Source organism: Bombina bombina, chromosome 2 (genome assembly GCF_027579735.1).
Source record: "Bombina bombina isolate aBomBom1 chromosome 2, aBomBom1.pri, whole genome shotgun sequence".
NCBI lineage: Eukaryota > Metazoa > Chordata > Amphibia > Anura > Bombinatoridae > Bombina > Bombina bombina.
Genome location: NC_069500.1, coordinates 482,674,640 through 482,702,166, shown reverse-complemented (window position 1 = coordinate 482,702,166; position 27,527 = coordinate 482,674,640). Strand labels below are relative to the sequence as shown.

General features: G+C 40.4%; 1 protein-coding gene across 1 annotated transcript in view; it reads left to right on the top strand.

Moving 5' to 3' along the window:
* MED13L (mediator complex subunit 13L) overlaps positions 1-27,527 on the top strand; it is a 944,653-nt gene that overhangs the window by 889,731 nt on the left and 27,395 nt on the right.

Below are 27,527 nucleotides of genomic sequence, written 5' to 3'. Positions count from 1 at the left end.
AGAGTCCGGAGATGCAAGGAGAGTCTTTCTGCGAAACCATCCCGACTCATATTAACAACTCCATAGGCAATCAGCATTGACGAGTTTCGCTGCCTGCTTTCTTCACTCAAGTCTATGTCAGAAGTGATGCTACTATCTGTCACACTTGAAGGGCCATGTTCTTGTTCCAAGGAGTAGATTCTGGTAAGATTGTTTAATATTTTATACATGTATGATAACGCAAGAAGACAGGGTCACAGTGTGACTCCTTTTATCTCTATAGAATCAAGGGTTAATATCTCCTTAGGGGTTATTGTCCCGGTGCCTATCGCAGTGAGAGGTTTGGGATACTATTCAAACCTTTTCATAGTCCCTAAGAAGGAGGGAACTTCCCGTCCGATTCTGGACCTAAAGTGCTTAAGCAGGTTTTTAAATGTCCCTTCATTTAAGATGGAGACTAAGGTCCATTCTTCTCATTTGAGAGGGGTAGTTCATGACCACGATAGAACTGAAGGATTCAGCTTCCTTCACGTACCAATCCTCAAGGACCACTTCCATTTCCTAAGGTTTGCGTTCCTGGACCAGCACTTCTAGTTTATTGCCCTTCTGTTTGGTCTAGCTAAAGAAATTTTTCGAAGAGTGGACCGTTCGGAATATCTCTTCTGTCGTCTTCGATCCAATGGATGGCAGATAATCTAGAGAGAGTTCTCTTGTATCAAGTATCATGGGAGAATTCTCGGGTACTATAACAGACCAGAGACGTTGCAAGCTAGCTTCAACAGGTCTTGCCCTCCAGATGCCTTGAAGTTTTATCTTCGGGCCACATAGAAATTTAGACATGCCTCTTTCTCTGTTTGTTCTCTTTTCCGGGAAGCGTAGGGGTTAGAGGAGTGTCATCTGTTTAGCATAGAAACGGCGGGACATAAACATACTCTGAGGATTATGGCTCATTCTTTGAGAGCAGTGGTTTCCTCTTGGGCCCTCAAAAATGAGGTTTCTATGGATCAGATTTGTAAGGCGGCTATCTGGTTCGCAATACATACTTTTTCCAAAATTTTACAAGTTTGGTGTTTTTGCTTCTACTGAAGCAGCCTGTGGTGCCTTCAGATTAGGGTCCGCCTCACTTCTTTCCCTCCCGTTAGCATTCCGTTTACTCTAGAGTTTGAGTATATGTTTATCACAAATATGGAATGCAGCTGTGGACTCTTCCCATATTAAGATGGAAAACATAAATTATGCTTACCTGATAATTTCTCCCATGGGTGGCCCTAAATTTGACATTTTTTCTTTTGGCACCTTTTTCACCCTGATATTTCTCCTACTGTTCCTTGTTCCCTTGGCAGAATGACTGGGGTTATGAGGAAGTGGGGGAGGTATTTAAGCCTTTGGCAGGGGTGTCTTTGCCTCCTCCTGGTGGCCAGGTTCTGTATTTCCCACAAGTAAGGAATGCAGCTGTAAACTCTTCCCATACAGATGGAAATTAAATTATCAGGAAAGCATAATTTGTTTTTGAGGCCAGCAGAGTTTATTGCTGGTATGGCTGCTGCTTCTTCGATTTGGTTTAATAATCTTTCTAGAAGTTTTCTGATGATTTTGCTTGTGAAGTTTTTTTTTTTTTTTTAGCCTTTTGGAATTGCTCAAATGTGCTAATGCTTTCATTTACGTTGCTTTTATTGACATCATTGCCTTTAATTCTAAGACATGTCTTTTGGCAGTATTTTTTTATGGTTAAAGTCTTAGACTGCGGATATGGTTTTTAAATCCAGGTTTTTATCTCTCTCTTTTGAGGGAAAGATGTTGTTGGGATTCTATTATCCCTACTGTCAGTGGAGACTATGACAGAAGTCCAAAGGCTAATCTTGAGCTTCTTATTGTTTTGTCCCTTTTAATCAGAACAAGGAACAAACCGAAGTCTGATTCCTCCTCTCAGAAACAAGGTTCCTTTGGCACTTCCTTGAAGTCTAAGCAGTCCAGAAAATCTATTTCGTTATCCAAGTCTGCACAAAGGTATGGCCCCCGATCCAGAGGCTCTTGTAGGGGCAGGTTTCACCTTTTTCAGTAGGCTTTGTTTTCAGTCTGTTCAGGACCCCTGGATTTTAAGTATAGTTTCTCAGAGTTATTCAATAGTTTTAAGAATTAGGCCTCCCAGAGGAAAGTTTATTCTGTCCAACGTTCCAAATAATCATGTGAAGGCTTAGGCCTTTTTCAGTCAGTTTTGGATCTAGACTCTTTGGGAGTGATGCTTTTCTTTTGTTGGAACAGGGGATGGGATTTTATTTAAATCTTTTTTTTTTGTTCTAAAGAAGGAATGAGCTTTCAGGCTAGGTTTTGGATCTTAACGCTCTGAACAAGTTTGTCAGCATTCCTACCTTTTAAAATGGTATCAATTTTGACCATTCTGCCTTATGTTCTGCAAAGTCACTTTTTGATTTTCCTTCTTAATATGAGGAGAGTCAACGGCATCATTTCTTACTATTGGTAAATTCTGAACCTAGCCACCAGGAGGAAGCAAAGTCACCCCAGCCAAAGGCTTAAATACTCCCCCCCCTACTTCCCTCATATCCCAGTCATACTTTAGATTTAGGATTAAGCATTTACGATTTCTGCTGAAGGAAGGTTTTACGAAGGTTCTAGGGGCTCTGCTTGTAGTGGCCAGAACCAGAGGTATAGCAGTAGTGCGCCATACTTGGACAATATTCTGGTTCAAGCACCATCCTGTCTGGCAGAAGACCATTTGAATTCTCTTCTGATTCTTCTTCGATCTCATGGGTGGAAGATAAACTTAGAACATTGTTCTCTTATTCCCAGTACCAGGGTGGAATTCCTGGGTACTATAATAGACTCCATATCCATGAGGATATTCCTTACAGACCAGAGACGTTACAAGCTATCTTCCGCTGGTCTTGCCCTCCAGACCTCCTTCAGGCCCTCTGTGGCTCGGTGTATGGAGGTGATTGGTCTCATGGTGTCTAGCATGGACATCATTCCTTTTGCCAGATTCCATCTCAAGCCACTTCAGCTGTGCATGCTGAGACAGTGGAACGGCGATCATTCGGATCTGTCTCAACAGATTTCTCTGGACAACCGGTCGAGAAAATCGCTCTCCTGGTGGCTCTGTCCAGATCACCTGTCCCAAGGGACATCCTTCTTGAGACCATCCTGTGAGATTGTGACTATGGACGCAAGTCTCTCAGGATGGGGAGCTTTTTGGGGTGCCAGGAAGGCACAGGGCCTGTGGACTCAAGAGGAATCACTCCTCCCGACATTTTGGAACTTCGAGCGATCTTCAATTTTTCTGAATTTTTCTTGGCCTCTTCTGGGTTTGTCCCAGTTTATCAGATTCCAATCAGACAACATAACCTCGGTGGCTTACATCAACCATCAGGGTGGAACGAGGAGCTCCCTTGCAATGAGGGAAGTATCTTGGATTCTGGAGTGGATGAAGGCCCGCAACTGCTCGCTGTCAGCGATCCACGTTCCGGGTGTGGACAACTGGGAAGCGGGTTTCCTCAGCAGACAATCCTTTCATCCGGGGGAATGGTCTCTCCAGCTCGAGGTGTTTGCGGAAATTTGCAACAAATGGGGGACGCCGGAGATAGATCTCATGGCGTCCCGGCTCAATTCCAAGCTACCCAGATATGGGTCGCAGTCCAGGGATCCTCAGGTGGAGCTAATAGATGCATTAGCAGTGCCTTGCAGGTTCAATTCAATTTACATTTTTCCACCGTTACCATTTCTCCCTTGTGTAGTGGCCCGCATCAAGCAGGAGCAGGCATCAGTGATACTGATTGCTCCATCGTGGCCGCAAAGGATGTGGTTTGCGGACCTGGTAGGGATGTCCTCATCTCCTCCTTGGAAGTTACCTTGTCGCAAAGATCTGCTGGAACAGGGTCCTTTTGTTCATCAAAATCTAGATTCTCTGAGGCTGACTGCATGGTGATTGAACGCTTAGTTTTAGCCAAGAGAGTTTTCTCTGAGAGGTTTATTGACACTCTCATTCAGGCTCGTAAGCCTGTTACTCATTGCATCTATCGTAAGGTGTGGAGAGCTTACGTATTCTGGTGTGAAGAGCGTGGTTTAGCCTGGCGTAAGGTCAAGGCTGCCAGGATTTTTTCCTTTCTCTAGGAGGGTCTGGAGAAGGGCCTTTCTGCCAGTTCCCAGAGGGGACAGATTTCGTCCCTTTCTGTCTTGCTGTACAAGAGGCTTGCAGAGCTCCCTGACGTGCAATCTTTCGTTAAGACTCTGATCAGGATCAGACCTGTGTTTAGATCTAACACTCTACCTTGGAGTTTGAATCTTGTTAAGTTTTTACAACGGGCTCCGTGTGAGCCTATGCATTCGTTTGACATTAAATTCTTGTCCTGGAAGGTTTTTTTTCTATTGGCTATTGCGTTGGCACGCAGAGTTTCTGAAATGGCTTGCAATGTGAGCCTCCTTATCTGGTGTTCCACACTAATAAGGCTGTCCTACATACCTGCTTGGGTTTTCTACCTAAGGTGGTGTCTGATCGTAACATCAATCAGGAGATTGTGGTTCCTTCCTTATGTCCTAATCATTGTTCTTCAAAGGAACGATTAGCTCATAATCTGGATGTGAGCTTTGAAGTTTTATCTTCAAGCTACTAAGGATTTTAGACAAACTTCTTCCTTGTTTGTTATCTACTCTGAAAAGCGTAAGGGTCTGAAGGCCTCTTCGACTTCCTTATCTTTTTGGTCGAGGAGCGTTATACACTTAGCTTACGAGTCTTCGGAACTTATTACGGCTCATTTCAGTAGTGCGGTGGCTTCCTCTTGGGCCTTTAAGAACGAGGCCTCTGTGGATCAGATTTGTAAGGCGGCTACCTGGTCCTCCTTACATACTTTTTCAAAATTCTACAAATTTGACGTTTTTGCTTCGGCTGAAGCAGCTTTTGGGAGAAAGGTTTTACAGGCTGTGGTGCCATCAGATTAGGGTCCACCTTTCCTTTAACCCTCACGTTATCATTCAGTGTCCTGTAGAGCTTGGGTATAGTTTTCCCAACAGTACGGAATGATGCCGTGGACTCTCCTCATATTAAGAAGGAAAACATAAATTATGCTTACCTGATATGCCCCCGCTCCTATTAACTCCGATGGGCGGACCACAGTTTGTTTTTCTCTTCCGGCACCATTTATACCCTGATATTTCTCCTACTGTTCCTGGTTCCCTCGGCAGAATGACTGGGGGATGAGGGAAGTGGGGGAGGTATTTAAGCCTTTGGCTGGGGTGTCTTTGCCTCCTCCTGGTGGCCAGGTTCAGTATTTCCCAACAGTAAGGAATGAAGCCTTGGACTCTCCTCACACAGAAGGAAATGAAATTATTAGGTAAGCATACTTTTTTGTTTTTAAAGTGAAAGTAAACTTTGATGAATGAGAGCCCATTTTTTAAAAATACTATTAAAAACAGGGGCACTTTCAAAGTTTACAAATCAGCCGTTTTGATTAAAAACGTACCTCTTATTTGCACAGCCAAAATAGCTTCCCCCGCCCGGAGATCCTCTCTTCACATGTCATCAATGACTAATCCAGGTTCCTCCAATCACGGCTTCCCCCCCTGGGTAGTCATTGCCTGAGGCCATGCCGTGATTGGAGGAAGCTGGATTAGTCATTGATGACGTGTGAAGAGAGGATATCCGGGTGGGGGAAGCTACTCTGGCTGTGAAAAAAACAAAGGTTTGATGAATTGAAAGTGCCCCTGTTTTTAATAGTATTTTAAAAATACCTTCATGTTCCAATTTAGGAAACATTAATTTTTAAGGTTTACCTTACTAGACAAGCACTTTGTTTGTGGCTCTACCAGAATATGTATAAGGTTCTGGGAACCCTTTTGTTTATGATCAGAAATCAGGGTATTGCAGTGTTTTCTTACCTAGTTGATATCTTGGTTCTGCTTTATTTTTTTATTTAGCAGAATCTTTCACAGACTGTTGTTGTTTTCTTTAACAACATGGTTGGAAAATCAATTTTCCAAATAGTTCTCTGGTTCCTCAGACAAGGGTTGCTTTTCTGAAAGTTCAGATAGTTTCCATGAATCTCTCTGGGACAGATCTAAGAAAGTTTAAGCTAGTGTTATCTTGTCAAAATCTTCAGTTTCTCTTTTCCCTCTTCTCTGTTGCTCTTTTACATGCAGTTATTAGGTCTCATTTTTGCTGCATTGGATGCTTCTCTGTTTGCTTGTTTTTCTTGAGGCTTTGAATGTTTCCGCAATGGTGCAGAGACCCCATACTCGGCAGTCTTAAAAGATTTATCTAGATTACAGGACAAGTTGGTCCCTGTCTGAGTGGCTGAATCTTCAGCTTATTATGGTGGGGGCTTCTTTTGCTTTTCCTATTTGGACTGTAATCACTTAAAATGCATGTTTTTTTGGTTGTGGGCCTTATAAGGGTCTCTGAGGGCATCAGATAGTGGATCTTTGGGGTCTCCCAGAGATGGATATGATGGCCTTTTGATTGAATAATACAATTCTCAGATACTATGAGGTCCAGGAACCCTCAGGGTAGTTGGTGGATACTTTGTTAGTTCCATGGTTGTTTTGACTGGCTGTTTTTCCTCTTCTGGCTTTTCTTCCCAGAGTGTTTACCAAGATTTGGCTAGAATCCTAATTACTTCAGGTCTGCCCTGCAGGGTCTTTTATGCAGACCTGGTTAAGATATCCAGTTGCCCTCCTTGGTTTCTTCCTCTGTGTCTGGGCCTTCTGTCTTAAGAACTGTTCTTCCATGAAGATCTTGTTTCTCTAAGGTTGATGGCATGGAGATTGAGCATTTGGTTAGTTCGGCAGAGAGGTTTCTCTGTTTCTGTTGTTGAGATAGACCCGCAGGCCTGTGACTAGGAAGACTTACCATAAGGTCTGGAAAGTCTTAGTTTTCTGGTGTATAGATCTGAATTCTTCAGAGAGCCTTAAAGTTTTGTAAGGATTTAATACTTTGTTCACTTTCCTGATTCCAGGAAAGGGCAGAAAACATCTCTTTTCTTTGTCGTCTTGGTTGATACTTTTGATCAATAAGGCTTTTGTGGTTTACTGCCCATTCAACCAGATCAGTTTCCACCTTTTAGACTTTTTTTCAATGAGGCTTTGATGGACCAATTTTGTAAGGTAGCTTTCTTAGTCTATTTGGCTTTTACTAAATTCTATAATTTTGATGTTTTGTTTTTTGCTTTACTTCTTCTGAGACATCCTTTGGTATGAAGTCCTTCAGTCTTTACCTGTTCTATTAAGGGTGTGGATTTTGTTTGAATAAATGTATTTTTTTATCCCGCCCTTATTTCTCATTACTCGTGGACTCCACAATTTGGGTATTAGTTCCCAGTAATGGGTAGTGCTCTCACCACCTGTATGAATGAAAACATAGTTTATGCTTATCTGATAAATTAATTTTTCATTGTAGTGAAAGTCAGCAAGACCCCACCCTGGTTTTTTGGTTTGGTTTAGTTTATTTTTGCACACATCTATTTTTTTTTATTTTTTTTCTCTGCTCCTATTTTCTTCTTAAAAGGGAAGAGTCCACAGCTGCATTTATTACTTTTGGTAAATCTAGAACCTGGCCACCAGGAGGAGGCAAATACACCCCATCCAAAGGCTTAAATACCTCCCTCATTCCTCAGTCATTCCCCAGTCATTCTTTGCCTTTCATCACAGGAGGTTGGCAGAGAAGTGTCAGAAGATTCAAGATAGTCTCTCAAGGAGGATGGGACTGGAGTTTTAAGTAATCCTGTCAGTCTCTCAGTGATAGCATGGATGAAAGTAAGTTAGAGTCCGGAGATGCAGGGAGAGTTTTCCTGCGAACCCATCCCAACTCATATTAACAGCTTCTTGGTAATCGGCGTTGATGAGTTTCGCTGCCTACCTTTCTCCACTCAAGTCCATGTCAGAAGCAAGGCTACTATCTGTCACACTTAAAGGGCCGTGTTCCTGTACCACTGTGTAGGTTTCCGGTAAGATCGTTTCATTTTATTTCGATATGTGAATGTAATGTTAACGAAACAAGGTAGGGTCCCAGTGGGACTCCTTTTATCTTAATAAGGAATCATGGGTTAATATCTCCTGAGGGGGGTTATTGAACAGGGGGGACTTTTAATCATGGTTGTTATATTGTTCTATCTGCAAATGTGTAGCTATATACTTAGGCTCACGGTCTTTACGGAACATAATGGCCTTCTTCTAATGACGCAATCTTTACTGATTGTGTCCCCTTTTTGTGACTAGCATGGTGCACCTTGTGACGGGTGCGGTTATGTTGTTTTTCACTTCCGTATGCTGACTGTGGGCGACAGTGTCTTGCTCGTGGGTTGCCTGGTTCACAGGAGGTGAGTCGGTGATTGCCCCAGCCATTGGGGAAGTTAAAGGGTGCCAGTTAGTTTATTGTCATTTTTGTAATCCCGAGATTATGGATGATTCTGATATATGCGACACGGATGCCTGCGATACGGAGAATGTGTCTTGTGATAAATATGAAATGGCCCGGGTAATCAATGCCCATCAGTTATGTTCTGATTGTCATTCTATAGTACTCACTTCTCTTGAAGCAGGTAGCTTAGAGTGCGTTGAGCCTTCCGCCTCCGAGGTTTCCGTGAAGCAAGTGCCCCAGTCCATTTCCCAGCTACGCAAGCAATTGTCCCTATGGCCTTTACTCCTTCTCCGGAGGGTGGCTTGTTTCCTCCAGAGGTTACGGCACGGTTTTGCATGGCCATATTTATGGTGCAGAATCGTTTATATCTCCCAAGTGAAGTATTTCTAAGATACTATCCGTGTCCCGTTAACCAGGGCCCGTCGAGCGTGGGATCGCCCAATTCAGTTCGGCCTTCTGGAGAAGCGTTGGCCCCTATCTTGGGGCCAGGGTCTTCAGTTGATCTGGCGAGGGATGATTGTGCCTTCCGTTATAGGCTGGCTCGCCTTCGTGTTCTTTTAAGACATGTTTTGGCAATGTTGGAGGATCCCAGTCCTAGCGGGCCGAGGGATCCGAGGCCTTAGAAGCTGGATGGCAAAATGGAAATGACGTTTGGGGATGAAGCCAATCTCCTTAACGTCGCCGTTTTTCTTTTTCTTTGTTTTTCGGTTTGTCCTTATTCACCTTGGGTGTTCACCCGATGGGTGCAGCCTTCATTTTATTTTGTTTGATCCGGATGGATGTGTTTAATTTGTTTGTTTTTCTTAAGCTTATGTCTGTTAGATTTTCGTTTTTATGAACGTTCTTCTCTGGAACAGATACTTGCGATTCAGGTCGCGTGGGCACTTGTTAAACAATAGAATTATGTTTTTCTAGTTCATTTATCGATCCTTCGGGACAAATTTTCTTGGACCTTGAGTGTCCTTATACCAGGCAGGTACTGGTTGGATACTTTTTCGGCTGTTACCAGGGTTCATGTCACCCTCGTGGCGCTGATAAATCCTGCTGGATTCTGAATGTCTTTTGGCCTATTCTATGGACTCCGGGCTCGGATCCTACCGAAGTATGAGGCCTGTATAAATACAACCCCTCCATACGGAGGGTTATGAGTGCCAATAGAGTTGGTTATTCGGGCTTCTCGCCTGGGATACATCATCATGGTTCCTCAGGTCCCCGGGGACTCAGAACAGTTATTCCATTCTTTCGAGTTTGGAGATGTGTGTAACGAGTGATTAATGATTTGCTTTTTCACTCAAGGTTCTTCCTGACGCTGACTCTTTAGCCTATTAAGCATTTTATTGCGGTGGCAGAGTTTCCTTCCTTGCCGCCTTGGGTGGATCATATTGTCTGGATGCGCGTGCATGTTTTTTCTCTGCTCAGGGTTGTGTTACTCTAAGAGTTGGTGTGCAGGGGTTCCCTGCCCTCTTTGGAGTACTGTGAAGCTCCAGCTTTTGCCTGCTTAAACAAGATTTTGGAAGATAGATCCTTCAAGGATCTCTGGCTGTTGCCTCTTCCATTACCCTTGGCCTGACCATGGTCTCGACGTCCGGGTGTCTTTCCGTCCTCGTTGCAACTCTAGCCTTGGGGCTTGTCAGTGAAGAGGCAAGGTCGGTTACATAGGGCCGCCCTCCTGGGGTCAGGTAGTTGACCATTTATCCTTGATGCCCCATTAGGGGCTTTGTGGGTGGTGTTCAGTTTGATTCTCTGGGATGGGGAGCAGGGTACAGGGTTCTCATTCGGGTTTCGGGGACTACCTTGCCTATGCGTGTAGCACGTATTAACGATTGCCCACGAGATTTATTTGCGATCCAAGTGCCCTGGGGGCTGAATCTTAGACTGTTAAGGAAGTCCTTTGTGACTCTTGGGTTGAGGCTATTGCTAGATCTCCAAGTCTACGGACTTTGGAGGTGCGTTCCTCCTTGTAGGAGGCAGCTTAGGGTTCCTCTGGATGTCGGATCTTCGATTGATTTCGTTTTCAAGGACCCTGACCTAGGTCTGTGTCTCTCCTTGGATGGGTGTGGACGGTTCGATCTCACACTAGATGTTTGTGCTCCCGCGGGCCTCTCTCCATAGAGGCTTGGGTTCTGTGAGAGATGCCTATTTCTTTCATGTAATTAGCAAGAGTCCATGAGCTAGTGACGTATGGGATATACATTCCTACCAGGAGGGGCAAAGTTTCCCAAACCTTAAAATGCCTATAAATACACCCCTCACCACACCCACAATTCAGTTTTACAAACTTTGCCTCCGATGGAGGTGGTGAAGTAAGTTTGTGCTAGATTCTACGTTGATATGCGCTCCGCAGCAAGTTGGAGCCCGGTTTTCCTCTCAGCGTGCAGTGAATGTCAGAGGGATGTGAGGAGAGTATTGCCTATTTGAATGCAGTGATCTCCTTCTACGGGGTCTATTTCATAGGTTCTCTGTTATCGGTCGTAGAGATTCATCTCTTACCTCCCTTTTCAGATCGACGATATACTCTTATATATACCATTACCTCTGCTGATTCTCGTTTCAGTACTGGTTTGGCTTTCTACAAACATGTAGATGAGTGTCCTGGGGTAAGTAAATCTTATTTTCTGTGACACTCTAAGCTATGGTTGGGCACTTTGTTTATAAAGTTCTAAATATATGTATTCAAACATTTATTTGCCTTGACTCAGAATGTTCAACTTTCCTTATTTTTCAGACAGTCAGTTTCATATTTGGGATAATGCATTTGAATTAATCATTTTTTTCTTACCTTCAAAAATTTGACTCTTTTTTTTTTTCCCTGTGGGCTGTTAGGCTCGCGGGGGCTGAAAATGCTTCATTTTATTGCGTCATTCTTGGCGCGGACTTTTTTGGCGCAAAAATTCTTTTCCGTTTCCGGCGTCATACGTGTCGCCGGAAGTTGCGTCATTTTTTTGACGTTATTTTGCGCCAAAAAATGTCGGCGTTCCGGATGTGGCGTCATTTTTGGCGCCAAAAGCATTTTAGGCGCCAAATAATGTGGGCGTCTGATTTGGCGCTAAAAAATATGGGCGTCGCTTTTGTCTCCACATTATTTTAGTCTCATTTTTCATTGCTTCTGGTTGCTAGAAGCTTGTTCTTTGGCATTTTTTCCCATTCCTGAAACTGTCATTTAAGGAATTTGATCAATTTTGCTTTATATGTTGTTTTTTTGTCTTACATATTGCAAGATGTCTCACGTTGCATCTGAGTCAGAAGATACTACAGGAAAATCGCTGTCTAGTGCTGGAGCTACCAAGCTAAGTGTATCTGCTATAATTTTTGGTATCTGTTTCTCCAGCTGTTGTTTGTATTGCATGTCATGACAAACTTATTAATGCAGATAAAATTTCCTTTAGTACTGTTACATTACCTGTTGCTGTTCCGTCAACATCTAATTTTCAGAGTGTTCCTGATAAACATATGAGATTTTATTTTTTAAATCCATTAAGAAGGCTATGTCTGTTATTTCTCCTTCTAGTTTACATAAAAGTCTTTTAAAACTTCTCTTTTTTCAGATGAATTTTTAAATGAACATCATCATTCTGATACTGATAAATCTTTGTATTTGTTCAAGATGGAATTTTATTCGTTCTTTATTTAAAGAAGTATTAATTGCATTAGAAATAGAGGATTCTGGTCCTCTTGATACTAAATCTAAACGTTTAAATAAGGTTTTTAAATCTCCTGTAGTTATTCCAGAAGTGTTTAATCTCCCTGATGCTATTTCTGAAGTAATTTCCAGGGAATGGAATAATTTGGGTAATTCTTTTACTACTCCTAAACGTTTAAGCAATTATATCCTGTGCCATCTGACAGATTAGAGTTTTTTTGGGACAAAATCCCTAAGGTTATGGGGCTGTCTCTACTCCTGCTAAATGTACTACTGTTCCTACGGCAGATAGTACTTTATTTAAGGAAAATTGAATCCTTTCTAAGAAAAGCTTACTTATGTTCAGGTAATCTTCTTAGACCTGCTATATTTTTAGCGGATGTTGCTGCAGCTTCAACTTTTTGGTTAGAAGCTTTAGCGCAACAAGTAACAGATCATAATTTTATAGCATTATTATTATTCTATAACATGCTAATAATTTTATTGGTGATACCATCTTTTGATATCATTAGAGTTGATGTCAGGTATATGTCTCTAGCTATTTTAGCTAGAAAAGCTTTATGGATTAAACTTGGAATGCTGATATGTCTTCTAAGTCAACTTTGCTTTCCTTTTCTTTCCAGGGTATTAAATTATTATCTCAATTGTTTCTGGAAGGAAGGGAACTTTTTTACCAAAGGATAAAAAATCTAAGGTAAATTTAGGTCTAATAGTCTTTTTCGTTCCTTTCCTCACAACAAGGAACAAAAGCCTGATCCTTCATCCTCAGGAGCGGTATCAGTTTGGAAACTATTTCCAGTTTGGAATATATCCAAGCCTTATAGAAATCTATAGCCAGCTCCTAAGTACCCATGAAGGTGCGGCCCTTATTCCAGCTCAGCTGGTATGGGGCAGATTACGTTTTCTTCAAAGAAATTTGGATCAATTCCGTTCCGTATCTCTGGTTTCAGAACATTGTTTCAGAAAGGTACAGAATTGGCTTCAAGTTAAGGCCTCCTGCTAAGAGATTTTTTTCTTTCCCGTGTCCCAGTTAACACAGCAAAGGCACAGCATTTCTGAAATGTGTTTCAGATCTAGAGTTGGTTGGAGTAATTATGCCAGTTCCAGTTCTGGAACAGGGGCTGGGGTTTTATTTTATCTCTTCATTGTACCAAAGAAGGTCAATTCCTTCAGACCAGTTCCGCATCTATCAATATTGAATCGTTATGTAAGGATACCAACATTCAAGATGGTTACTGTAGGACTATCCTGCTTTTTGTTTAGCAAGGGCATTATATGTCTACAATAGATTTACAGGATGTGTATCTGCATATTCCGATTCATCCAGATCACTTTTAGTGTCTGAGATTCTCTTTTTAGACAAGCATTACCAGTTTTTTGGCTCTACCGTTTGGCCTAGCCTCAGTTCCAAGAATTTTTTTCAAAGGTTCTCGGTGCCCTTCTTTCTGTAATCAGAGAACAGGGTTTTGGTATTTCCTTATTTGGACGATATCTTGGTATTTGCTCAGTCTTCTCATTTTCGAAGAATCTCATACGAATCGACTTGTGGTGTTTCTTCAAGTTCATGGTTGGAGGTTCAATTTACCAATCAGTTCATTGATTCCTCAGACAAGGGTAACCTTTTTAGGTTTCTAGATAGATTCAGTGTCTATGACTCTGTCCTTGTCAGACAAGAGAAGTTTAACATTGATATCAGCTTGTCAAAACCTTCAGTCACAATCATTCCCTTTGGTAGCCTTATGCATGGAAATTTTAGGTCTTAGGACTGCCGCATCAGATGCGATCTCCTTTGCTCGTTTTCACATGCGACCTCTTCAGCTCTGTATGCTGAACCAATGGTGCAGGGATTACTCAAAGATATCTCAATTAATATCTTTAAACCGATTATACGACACTCTCTGACATGGTGGACAGATCACCATCGTTTAGTTCAGGGGGCTTCTTGTTCTTCCAACCTGGACTATAATCTCAACAGATGCAAGTCTTACAGGTTGGGGAGCTGTGTGGGGGTATCTGACTGCACAAGGGGTTTGGGAATCTCAGGAGGTGAGATTTCCGATCAATATTTTGGAACTCCGTGCAATTTTCAGAGCTTTCCAGTCTTGGCCTCTTCTGAAGAGAGAGTTGTTCATTTGTTTTCAGATAGACAATGTCACAACTGTGGCATACATCAATCATCAAGGAGGGACTCACAGTCCTCTGGTTATGAAAGAAGTATCTCGAATTTTGGTTTGGGCGGAATCCAGCTCCTGTCTAATCTCTGCGGTTCATATCCCAGGTATGGACAATTGGAAAGCGGATTATCTCAGTCGCCAAACGTTGCACCTGGGCGAATGGTCTCTTCACCCAGAGGTATTTCCTCAGATTGTTCAATGTGGGAACTCCCAGAAATAGATCTGATGGCTTCTCATCTAAACAAGAAACTTCCCTGGTATCTGTCCGGATCCCGGGATCCTCGGGCGGAGGCAGTGGATGCATTATTTTCTTCCTTACAAGTGTCATCCTGCCTATATCTTTCCGCCTCTAGTTCTTCTTCCAAGGGTATTCTCCAATATTCTAAAGGAATGCTCGTTTGTCCTGCTGGTAGCTCCAGCATGGCCTCACAGGTTTTGGTATGCGGATCTTGTCCGGATGGCCTCTTGCCAGCTGTGGACTCTTCCGTTAAGACCAGTCTTTCTGTCTCAAAACCTTAATTTTAAGGTATGGGGTTTGAACGCTTGATTCTTGGTCAAAGAGGTTTCTCTGACTCTGTGATTGATACTATGTGACAGGCTCGTAAATTTGTATCTAGAGAGATATATTATAGAGTCTGGAAGACTTATATTTCTTAGTGTCTTTCTCATCTTTTTTCTTGGCATTCTTTTTGAATACCGAGAATTTTACAGTTTCTTCAGGATGGTTTAGATAAAGGTTTGTCCGCAAGTTCCTTGAAAGACAAATCTCTGCTCTTTCTGTTCTTTTTCACAGAAGGTTTGCTAATCTTCCTGATATTTATTGTTTTGTACAACCTTTGGTTCGTATAAAACCTGTCTTTAAGTCAATTTCTCCTCCTTGGAGTTTGAATTTGGTTCTGGGGGCTCTTCAAGCTCCTCCTTTTGAACCCATGCATTCTTTGGTCGTTATATTACTTTCTTGGAAAGTTTTGTTTCTTTTGGCCATCTCTTCTTCCAGAAGAGTCTCTGAATTATCTACTCTTTTTTGTGAGTCTCCTTTTCTGATTTTGCATCAGGATAAGGCGGTGCTGCGAACTTCTTTTGAATTTTTTACCTAAGGTTGTGAATTCTAACAACATTAGTAGAGAAATTGTGGTTCCTTCATTATGTCCTGATCCTATGAATTCTAAGGAGAAATCATTGCATTCTTTGGATGCTGTTAGAGCTTTGTAATAATATGTTGAAGCTACTAAGTCTTTCCGAAAGACTTCTAGTCTATTTGTCATCTTTTCCGGTTCTAGAAAAGGCCAGAAAGCTTCTGCCATTTCTTTGGCATCTTGGTTGAAATCTTTATTTCATCATGCCTATGTTGAGTCGGGTAACACTCCGCCTCAAAGGATTACAGCTCATTCTACTAGGTCAGTTCTACTTCCTGGGCGTTTAGGAATGAAGCTTCGGTTGATCAGATTTGCAAAGCAGCAACTTGGTCCTCTTTGCATAATTTTACTAAATTCTACCATTTTGATGTGTTTTCTTCTTTTGAAGCAGTTTTTGGTAGAAACGTACTTCAGGCAGTGTTTTCAGTTTGAATCTTCTGCTTATGTTTTTTCATTAAAATTTTATTCTGGGTGTGGATTATTTTCAGCAGGAATTGGCTGTCTTTATTTTATCCCTCCCTCTCTAGTGACTCTTGCGTGGAAAGATCCACATCTTGGGTAATCATTATCCCATACGTCACTAGCTCATGGACTCTTGCTAATTACATGAAAGAAAACATAATTTATGTAAGAACTTACCTGATAAATTAATTTCTTTCATATTAGCAAGAGTCCATGAGGCCCGCCCTTTTTTGTGGTGGTTTTGATTTTTTTGTATAAAGCACAATTATTCCAATTCCTTATTTTATATGCTTTCGCACTTTTTTCTTATCACCCCACTTCTTGGCTATTCGTTAAACTGAATTGTGGGTGTGGTGAGGGGTGTATTTATAGGCATTTTAAGGTTTGGGAAACTTTGCCCCTCCTGGTAGGAATGTATATCCCATACGTCACTAGCTCATGGACTCTTGCTAATATGAAAGAAATGAATTTATCAGGTAAGTTCTTACATAAATTATGTTTTTGTGGCTTAGGCTTTAGGTCTGACTGTTCCCTACTGATCTTCTGGCGCATTTACGCTGTTCCTCCGGGTTGACTATATGGCTGAGGGGTGTCGCCTCTATGGTAGGATGGTTTTCCGTTGTTTATTTCCCTTCTCTTCTAGAGCGGGGGTACGTTTCACCGGGTTCGGAGTTACCTTAGTATTCGGAGCGACCTGTGGGTCCTTGGTGGCTTACCTTGTAAGGGTCTTTTCCCTTCTTGCGTTCCAGAATCCTGGAAGGGGAGTTGCGATATAGTGACTGGTCCCTCTATTCCTGCAGCGAGAGGCTGAGGGGTTTGATCCCTATGGGACTCCTGCTGTATGTTGGATTCTGATATATGGATGTTGAGGGTCTGAGGGCCTTCTTCCCTTGGGAAGTGTTCCTTGTTTTTAGTGAAGACGGCCGTGTAGGGGTTTTTCGTACCCGAGCATAATGTCTATCCTGACTCATGGTAGCATACCGTTTGTAGCAACGGTCAGCGGTCTAACCGGGGGTTTGTTCCTACGTTGACCCTTCCTTTCTCTTCCGGAAGTCTGGGACTCTTTGATTTTGACTAGCCTTTGGGCTGGGACTATTATCCTAGAGGGAAGATTGGGGGTTCGGTTACTCTATGCAGGGTTTACCATTTTCTTAAGAGTCGGTTCTCCCCTTTGTGGGAGGTCTTGGATGTCCTCCTCTTATCCACTGGTGTTTGGTGCTGGGAGGGGACGCTCCTTGGAGCAAAATATTCAGAGGGCTGTAAGCCCTTGGAAAATTTGCAGTTTAATTCAGCTACAGCTAATTGCACTTTGACTGGGTGTTAGCAAGCTTTGAAGCGCCTTTCGGTGTTTGGGTTTTGCAACGGTGAGCCAGCTTGCTACCTGGAAGCTGGTCATTGGGAGTTCCTGTTCAGACTGTTGGTGTTCTTTTTGGAGAACTCTTTACTAGCTGCTGAGATAGTTATCCTATTTCTGCTGTCTAGCTTGCAGGTCTAGATCTAATGTGAGGCAACGGGGAACTCATGGTTTTCCTGGAGTACCTTTGAGTATGGTACAGGGTCAGGGATATGAGGGTGTTAGTCCTTTTTGGGACATGTTTCCCTGTGTATAGATCTCTTTTTCTTTGGTCCTTGTGTTTCTAGGGTGTTCGTCTCCCTGGGCGTTGCTATTGTACGACAACCATGGGTTGTTCTATGTTCTGCAGAGTGGAATGATCCTTTGGATTTTTCATGAGAAGCCATTTTCTTTTTTGGGGGCAGATGGTGGTCCTTGTCTTGGGCTGACTCCTCAGAGGTTGTTGGTTTTGACTGACTCTGGGACTGAGTGGTTTAGTTCGGCTTTGACGGCTATTAATGTGCAGTTAACTGGGCTTCGGGTTTTCTCCCGTGTTGTCTATTTATTAGGGTGTTGAGTAATCGGGCTGTGGTGCCTCTCGAAGGGGCCGCATTTTGTACCCACCCGTTGTTTGCATTCAGTGTCCTCTAGCTTGGGTATTTTTTTCCCCAAAAGTAATGAATACAGCTGTGGACTCTTCCCCTTTTAAGAAGAATAACATAAATTATGTTTACCTGATCATTTCATTTTCTTCTGAAGGGAAGAGTCCACAGCTCCAGCCAGTGTTTTTATCTGAGGCAACTGTAATTTTTTGTTCTTCTGGCACCTTTTTTCACCCTGATATTTCTCCTACTGTTCCTTGGCAGAATGACTGGGGGATGAGGGAAGTGGGGGAGGTATTTAAGCCTTTGGCTGGGGTGTCTTTGCCTCCTCCTGGTGGCCAGGTTCTGTATTTCCCGAAAGTAATGAATGCAGCTGTGGACTCTTCCCTTCAGAAGATAATGAAATTATCAGGTAAGCATAATTTATTTTTTTATTTCTTTACCTACCTCTTTTGCTTGACTATACATCAGACTAATTTACTAGTGAGGTGGGGAGGGGTTTGGGAATCTTTGTTGCATCCTGGTGGCAATGAAGAGTAATTCCCAGGAGCAATGGATCGTAGACCCTTACCACCATGAAATAAATAAATTTATTGGGTAAACATAAATTATGTTTTTAATTCTAGAACTATCCAGTTACCGGCCAAAGAAACAAAGATATCAAATAAACTTTTTCAACTTATTTAGTGTTTTGTTATACTCTTTTTCTATCCATAACACTTTGCCTTAGCTCGATAAGATAGGGTGACCTCATTAATGACATGCCGAATAGCTGCATTGTTTAAGCACATACATTATTTTTTTGGTACATGGTTAGTGCAAATCTCTTTAAGGGTAAACTTTACTATGTAACAGATTTTGTGCCTCTGAATTGCATATAAAATGATCAAATTAATCTTACAATAATTATAAAGACATTTAACAGTCTCTAATCCACTTAACCAATTATGACGTCACTACAAGCAAATGTCAGATTGAAAATTAAAACATAATTCTTACTTTCTGGAAAGTGAAAAAATATGGGTCCATCAGTTATTTCTCATATGCCTTTCTCTAAGATAATCTGGACAAGAACTGTCAGGTGTTCTACTACTTTCTCATGTTACAGGAACAGGGATGTGTAACCCATTTGTAATTAAAGTGAAATTAAACACAACATTTTCCCTCAATGATTCAGACAGAGCATATAAATTTTAAACAACTTTCCAGTTTACTTCTATTATGTAATTTGCTTACCTTGCTAGACTCAGCACCTGGGAGCTAACTGCTTATTGGTCGCTGCACAGATATGCTTCTTGTCATTGGCTTACTGATGTTTTCAGATAGCTCCCAGTAGTTCTTTGATGTTCCTTAAACATAGGATACCAAGCGAATTAAGCAAAATGAATAATAGAAGTAAATTGGAAAGTTGTGTTAAAGGGGCAGAATTGTTGTTTAAAAAGATAGATAATCCCTTTATTACCCATTCCCCAGTTTTGCACAGTTACATTAATACACTTTTTACCTCTGTAATTACCTTGTATCTAAGCCTCTTCAGACTGCCCCCTTATTTTAGTTAATTTGACAGACTTGCATTTTAGCCAATCAGTGCTCACTCCTCTGTAAATTCACGTGCGTGGGCTCAATGTTATCTGTGGAACACATGATCTAATGCCCTGTAGTGGTGAAAAACTGTCAAAATGCAGACTTCAAGGTCTAAGAAACTGGCATATGAACCTCCTAGGTTTAGCTTTCAACTAAGAATACCAAGAGAGCAAAGCAAAATTGGTAATAAATTGGAAAGTTGTTTAAAATTACATGCCCTCTGAGGAGTGGTTTCCGGAGGAGGAGCTAACTGCACACACCTGTGTGTGATTACCTTCCAGTCCTGCAGCTGCTGGTGGAGTTTCTCGTGCCAAACCCAGGGACCTGGGTAGCTTCTTGGATAGCCTGTATCAACGCTCCTGGAACCAGACAGTGGACAGACATCCCACTGTGCTGACATTATTAGTCAGCTTGCAAAAAGCCTATACCTTGGGCTTCCTCTTTTTATATATATTAGAACTTGTGATATAACTTCAAAGAGGAACAGAGTGCCTCCCTCCCCCACCGGTGCTGCGTGGGAGGTTGAGGCTATCTTTATACACTCTCTCTGCTATACTGATAAACTGCCTTGAACCTGGCCCTAATTACCTGCAGGATAACAGCAGATTCTCTCCATACCCTTTCCTCCCCCACCGGTGCTGCGTGGGAGGATAAGGCTATTTACATATATCAACACTGCTGCACTAACAAAGGACCTGATGTTTTTTTCCTGACTCCTGCCCTGAGTACCCACAGCAGCGCGGCGGACCCCCCACATACCTTCCTCTCCCCCACCGAAGTTGCGAGGGAGACAGAAATCATCCGTGAGACTGAGCTGAAGTGTGGTGGCGGAGCCGCATCTTCAAGCAGGGAGCGATAAGTACTCGAAGCGGCTCTGCTCGGTGCCGGACTGAAAGCTTGCTGGAGAATCCCCCCTCCCCCACCGGTGCTGCGTGGGAGGTCGGGGCTGTGTGTAGCTAGCCTGGCAGTTGCCGCTGAGATCTCCCTGTGCAGCGCCTCTGCATATCTCTGCTCTGGTTCCTCGAGACGCTGTGGGTAAGCGCTAAATTAGGAGGTGCTCAATCTGGGAGCATGTTTTTCTCTCTTCACCTTTTTTTTGGGGGATACCAACCAGAGCTGCATGTCCTGGGGAACACTGTATGGATCCTGGTAAAAATGCTATGGAAGATGGCTGTATAATTAACCCCTCTAATAGGTATCAGCAATTTTGGCATTTTCTCATATTGAAGGCTCTTTCTGCCCACCTACCTGGCTATTAGTTGAACGCTGATGCATAGAATGACCCAGGTAAGGTGACGAGCTGCATACATACAAGAACTGGCTGAACTTTATTAACTATATAAAGGAACTTTTTTTTTTTTTTTTTTTTTCATTGGCTCCTTATATGATTCTTTTTTCTGCATATGATTTGTTTGGCACATTTAATTTTATTTAACTATATTACTTGTCGCTACAATTTTTGTCATATCAATGTATTGAGCAAATCTAGGCAAAAATGTTAATGCTTAAGAATGTGTAAAATGTGCATAGTATGTAAAAAGACATTGTACTTTCTCCTCTAAAAAGTGAAACATTCTCAGGGGAGAGAGAAGGGAGAGGAGAAGGGGAGGAAAAAAAAAATCAAAGGTTGAGTGTGAATAAGGAATTAATAATTCAATACCAGAGAAATTTACTATAACCTTTTTCAGGATATATTACCCATTATTACTGCTTGGAGGGAAGGGCTATATAGAGATAAAAGATCCTCAGTTATATTATCTAATAACTCTTTCCTAAGAATAAATCTCCTACGTTCCCTGAAAATAAAATACTATCCCTTACTATTGGACAGGGAGAAAGTTTATATAGAAATATAAAGATCATTAGTTAAAACTACCTTATAAATTTTCTTTAAAGAAGAGATATTTTAACTTCTCTGAAAATAAAATACAAATGAAACTGACTGAACCAGGATATAACTAGGTCACTGTGAATATGTTTGCTTACCTATAAAATATACTGTATATAATTGCTGGAATAATATTTTCTTGGATATAAATCTAATTAAGAAATTGCTGTTGCTGCTTTCAGAGATACCATTTCCTTTATTGTGTCTTTTGAAGATTAGCAACAGTAAGACAATTAACAAATTGGCATAAAATTGCCTAACATTAATAACGTCCCTGATCTCTGCATCCCTGGCTGGATCTAAATAACACGATTTAATTCACAGTTTATTATTTTTCCTTTCTTTACTTTTTTTTTTTTTTTTTCTCTCTCCCCTTTTCTTTTCCCTCACTTGGTCACAATAGTGCACATCCCTATCCTCACTTGTCTATTTGAGAACGCTTCACCTTCTCAAACTTAACTCTAAAATTAAGTTCACTCCCTGTATTGATCTTCACTTAGATAAATTGCCTCACTTCAATTTTTTTTAATTCTCTTTTCTTTTCTGGCACATGGATAAATTCCTTCACACCTCACCCCGGAATATTTCTCCAGCCATGGCAGCAAGACAGAGAGACAGAAAATTGAAGGGTAATCAGGAGCCTCCCACAGAAGCGCAACCAAATGTACCAGTTGTACAAGAAGTAACCAATATTCACAGCTTAGTCGCTAGTATATCTGATGCGCTCTCTCCTAAATTTGAGGCTCTTAGAGCTGAAATCAAACAAGATTTTCTTTCTCTGACACAAGAGGTTCGTCAATTCTCCAATAGGCTGCAGGAAGCCGAACAAAGAGTTTCGGACCTGGAAGATCTAACAATAACGCATAGTTCTAATCTAGAAGGTATAAATAATAACGTACAGAAAATTCAAAACAGATTAGAAGATCTAGAAAATCGTTCTAGAAGAAATAATATAAGAATTATAGGCCTTCCGGAAGAACAACAATATGACAATCTTGTTAATTTTATATCAGAAACCTTGCCTACAATTTTAAAGATGCCATCTACCCTATATCCCATCCCAGTGGAGAGAGCGCACAGACTTGGTCTACCTCGCTCAGGCAATAAAGATAGAACTAGGCCTAGGCCTGTTATCGCTAGAATATTAAATTTTCAAGACAAACTTACCTTATTCCAGCATTATCGCAAACAACAGCCTGTTAAGGCTGGAGACGCTACAATCCTTATGTTTCAAGATTTCTCCGCTGACACTGCAGCAAGGAGAAGGGAGCTTGCTCCTATTTGTTCCAAATTGATACAAAAAGGGTACCAGGCAACCATAATGTACCCCTACAAATTAAAGGTTAAAGTTGGGGAAGTCACACACTTCTTTGAAGAAGCTCAACTGGCTGAGAGCTTCTATAACACACTGGGTTCCTAAGCTTAATAACAGCAATATTGAATATCTGATTATTAGACTGAGTGTAAGCTATAGGTTTTTGCTTATGGGAAAGACCGTGTCTCTTCTAGACGTGAGTCCTAGGACCCAACCCCCACCTGTGCGGAGAAAATTTAGGTGTCTAATTTTAAATTATTATTATTATTTTATTATTATTATTATTATTATTTTTATTTATTTATTTTATTTATTTATTTATTTATTTATTTTCTCTTTCTCTCTTCTCTTTCTCCCTTCTTAATGTATAAATGAATATGCTGAATAAAAATTGTAAAATAGTATCTTGGAATGTAGGTGGTATATCTACCCCTATAAAGAGAAAAGCAATCCTTAATCACCTGCGAAAGATCCAGACTGACATAGGTTTTATTCAAGAAACCCATTTATCAGCTGAAGAATCTTTAAAACTTAAATCAACATGGGTAAAAGAAATCTATTTTGCACCTAGTGTTAAGAGGAAAAGGGGGGTAGCAATTCTAATAGGAAAGAAAATTGATACCGAAGTCACACATTTTGAGGCTGACATCGGGGGGAGATATGTACTACTGAAAATAAAGATTGCCCAGAAGATGTATACATTATGTAATACATACGGCCCTAATGTATTTGATCCAAAATTTTGGAACACTTTGCAGACCAAATTATTATCCTTCACGGAAGGCTCTTTAATTATGGGAGGAGATTACAATATGGCACCACAATGCCCGATCGATAGGCTAAGACATAATGTCAAACAGTTAAAACAAAAAAAAGATAATCTAGAGGGTAAGATGTTTAAAAAAATAATGCAGAACTTAGCACTGCGGGATATCTGGAGACAGCAAAATCCTTCTACTCAAAATTTTACCTGTCTTTCCAAGGCGCATAAGACGCTCTCCAGAATCAACATTTTTCTAATTGATGAACGTATGTATGGTGATGAGAGGGGTAAAAACAGATATAGGACCAATATTTCTTTCAGATCATGCACCGATTGTACTTGAGTTTCAGCTTTCACATTTGTATTCTGCTGCAACACGTTTCTTTTTTCCCTACTATCTGACGACTGAGGTAAAATTCAAGAACTGGCTTATAAATAGATATAAGGAATTTGTACATTTTAATAAAGACTATTTAAACCGCCCTGAAGTATTTTGGGACACTGCAAAAGCAGTAATGAGAGGCGAAATAATTTCATATAGCTCAGCCCTGCATAAGAAAATTCGATCTAGAGAAAGAGAATCATGCCAATGTTTAACTAACACTTATAATCATTATCTGCTTGACAAAACCCCCTTAAATTGGGCAAAATACGTTAAAGCAAAAAATGAAAGGGATACTTTTGTTTTACTGCAAGAAACTCAAAAGGAATTAAAAATGCAGGCTAAGCTATATAAATATGGTAATAAATCAGGTAAGATGCTGGCCAAATTAATAAAAAATGAGAAAAAACAACCAATCATAGACAAATTGTATAATAAAGGTCTTCAGCTTTCTAAAGCCGAAGACATACTAGCTGCATTTAATGAATATTACCAGGAATTATATTCATTTAAACAAGTGATACGCATACATCTGATGACTTTTGGAGAGATATCACGTATCCTACTGTCACATCAGAAATGGCTGATAGCCTCAATGTCCCTATTTCCATAGAAGAAATAGAGAAAATAATATCCAAGCTTGCCTCAAATAAAGCAGCAGGTCCAGATGGCTTGCCTAGTGAATTCTATAAGATCCTGATTGGTGAAGCCACCCCACATCTTTGCACGCTCTTTAACAGCTTCTTTATTAGTGGTAAAATGATCCCCTCTTCATTTACCAATTCTTACACAACTTTGATATTAAAAGGCGGAAAAAACCCTGAATACAAGGAATCCTACAGACCAATTGCACTGTTAAATTCAGATTACAAAATTCTTACTGCAATTCTAGCATCTAGACTTCAAAGACCCCTCTCAGAAATTATACATACTGATCAAGCAGGTTTTCTAAATAACCGCAACTCAGCCTCAAAAATTAGGGAAGCCCTATTGGTGACAGAATATTTTGAGGTACTATCTAATTTAACTAGCGGGGGGGAGGACATACCTGACCTTGCTATTATTTCCTTAGATGCTGAAAAAGCCTTTGATTCAATATTTTGCGAACATATCAAAACATCGTTAAGACAATTTGGCATCAGAGGTAATTTTCTTGAATTTATCGAAAATCTATATAAACACCCATCTACAAGATTGATAGTGAATAACAACATTTCCCCCTCTATCTTGTTAGGTAGAGGAACAAGGCAGGGCTGTCCTCTTTCCCCGCTCTTATTTATATTTCCATTGAACCTCTAGCAATTAAAATACGCCATCATTTGGATGGTATAAAAATTCGTAACTGCGAAATAAAAATCGGTCTGTATGCTGATGATCTGCTGCTTTATTTGGCTAACACCAAACTGAACTTACCAAAACTTTTTCAGATCTTGGAACAATTTGGTACATTCTCTGGATACAAAGTAAATATGACAAAATCAGAGATAGTGTGGCTCAGGAAAAATAAAACTTCAATATTAGAAACTCCTTTTCGCCAAGTAAAAGATTCTTTTAAATATCTAGGGATTCATATTCCGACAAGGTCCGTAGATCTCTATACATTGAATATACCCCCAGTAGTAAAAATGATCAAAGAAAAGCTTTTGTTATGGCAAAATCTCCCAATATCACTTTCTGGAAGGATTGCCCTTTTTAAAATGGCTCTTCTTCCAAAACTTTTATATATACTTCAAAATACACCAATAATTCTATTAGGTAAGGATATACGTTCAATCAATACTTCACTTATACAGTTCTTATGGCAGAATAAGAGGTCAAAGATATCTCTTATGAAACTTTCAATACCAAGAAAGGATGGTGGTCTTGCCTTACCAGACATAAGGCTATATAACCTCTCCTTTCTGGCTCGTGTCGTAACAGACTGGATCTCATCTAATAACTATGTCTTGAATAATTATCTCGAGACCAGTGTCTGCTACCCATATTCTCTATCTGCATTAATACACTTAGTACCTAAAGAAATCCCCTCAGAAATTAAACGATTTAAAACAATTCTTAACCCACTTAAAGCTTGGCACAAGATAGTAACCTTTCTTTCAATTAATAATAGTGCTACCTGTCTTTTGCCTATAATAGGTAACCCTATTTTTCAATCAGGATTGCATTCCGAAGTCTTTAGGAAATGGCATAATCGGGGGTTAACCAAGGTATACCAAATAATTGATAAAGAGAGAAAATATATCAAAACATTCCAGGAATTAAAAAGAGATTTTGATTTGCCCAATAAAGACGACTTTGCGTATTTGCAATTAAGGCATTTTGCACAGGACCTAGTTAAGAAAGCTGGTTGGGAATGGGGACTAGGTAAACTCGATGATTGGCTTGCTCTAACAAGAAATGGTCATATGTCAATTGCACCATGTTATCACCTTCTGGGTACAAATAAAGGAGAACCGGTACTGGCAAAGATTGCCCTCTACTGGAATACAGCAATCCCTCAGAGTAATATTGAGTCTAAAACTATTCAATTGTCAATTAAAAAAATTGCACAAGTAACGCTCTCTGCAACTTGGAGGGAGGCACATGTTAAGCTCCTTCATGGGGCATATTTTACCCCCGAGAGAGGTTTCAAATGTGTGAATGTAGGGTTTAATAAATGTCCTAAATGTTCGTATCAGGCAGCTGATTTAATACATATGTTTTGGTATTGTCCAAAGATTAAAAATCTCTGGGCTAGGCTCGAATACTGGCTAAAAAAGGTGCTTAAGATAGGCTATGTCTCTTTGACAATATATCAGATAATACTCTGCCTTAAGGAAGAGCCTGGTAAGCAAACTGATGAAAAAATAATAATCTCCGCTATTCTTGCTACCAGGTATTTAATCTGTAAGAAGTGGAAAAGTCATGCAATGCCAAGCATTACTGAAATTAAAAACTGCATGAAAAAACAATGCATTTTAGACCAGAGAAACGCGGATATAAATAATGAACAAGACATTAAAAGGTTCTTTGATAAATGGGCTGCCTTCTTAAAAATCTTTCCGGCTGCAGAAATAGATTATATAATCTCCCCCTTTAGAAATACAGAAATTGTTCTATTAGGGAACTGGTAAAGCTTCAGGAGGAAGAAAGTGATGGTAATTTTTTTTTTTTGTTTGTTTTTGTTTGTTTGTTTTTTTTTTTTTTTTTTGTTTTTTTTTTGTTATGTTTTCTCTTCGCATGGGGGGGGGGAACAAGGGGGGGGGGGTTATACTGAAAATCAAAAACTCCAAGCATTGTAGGAAAATAAAATGTTTGTGTTCATTAATGTGATGATTAGCCTAAATTTAACTACATGTATAAATGAACATAGTACTATGTTGTCAAATTTATTGTATCTTTTGATTATGCCATGTTTTCAAAATGGTTGATATTGTTTTTGGACAGTGACTTGGATTATAAATAAAACAATTAAAAAAAAAAAAAAAAAAATTACATGCCCTATTTGAATCATGAAAGGTGTTTTTTGGACTTGACTGTCCCTTTAAATGTATGCTCTTTCTGAATCCTGAGTGCAAGTCTATCTTCTTACTATGCAGCTTTATGGTTGAATTGCAAAATGTAATTGTTTATAATTTTGAATCTTAAGTGAACATTTTAAAAGGTCATGAACTTGTAAAAAACTACCTTATACCAGTCTATTTCTAGAGCTTTGTAAATGTGGAGTATGCTCCCCTTTACAATTATTTTGACTATTTTCCTAGCCTACTTTGCAGAGGCAAAACAAAAAAAAATGCGCTTCTGCACAGTAATCATTACCTTTAGGTGAATTCACATTAGACTTTTTATTCTTTCCCTAGTGACACTTTATGTAAAAAATTCAGATTAATTATGCCAGTTTGTCCTGTAAATACAGTAAACTACAAAT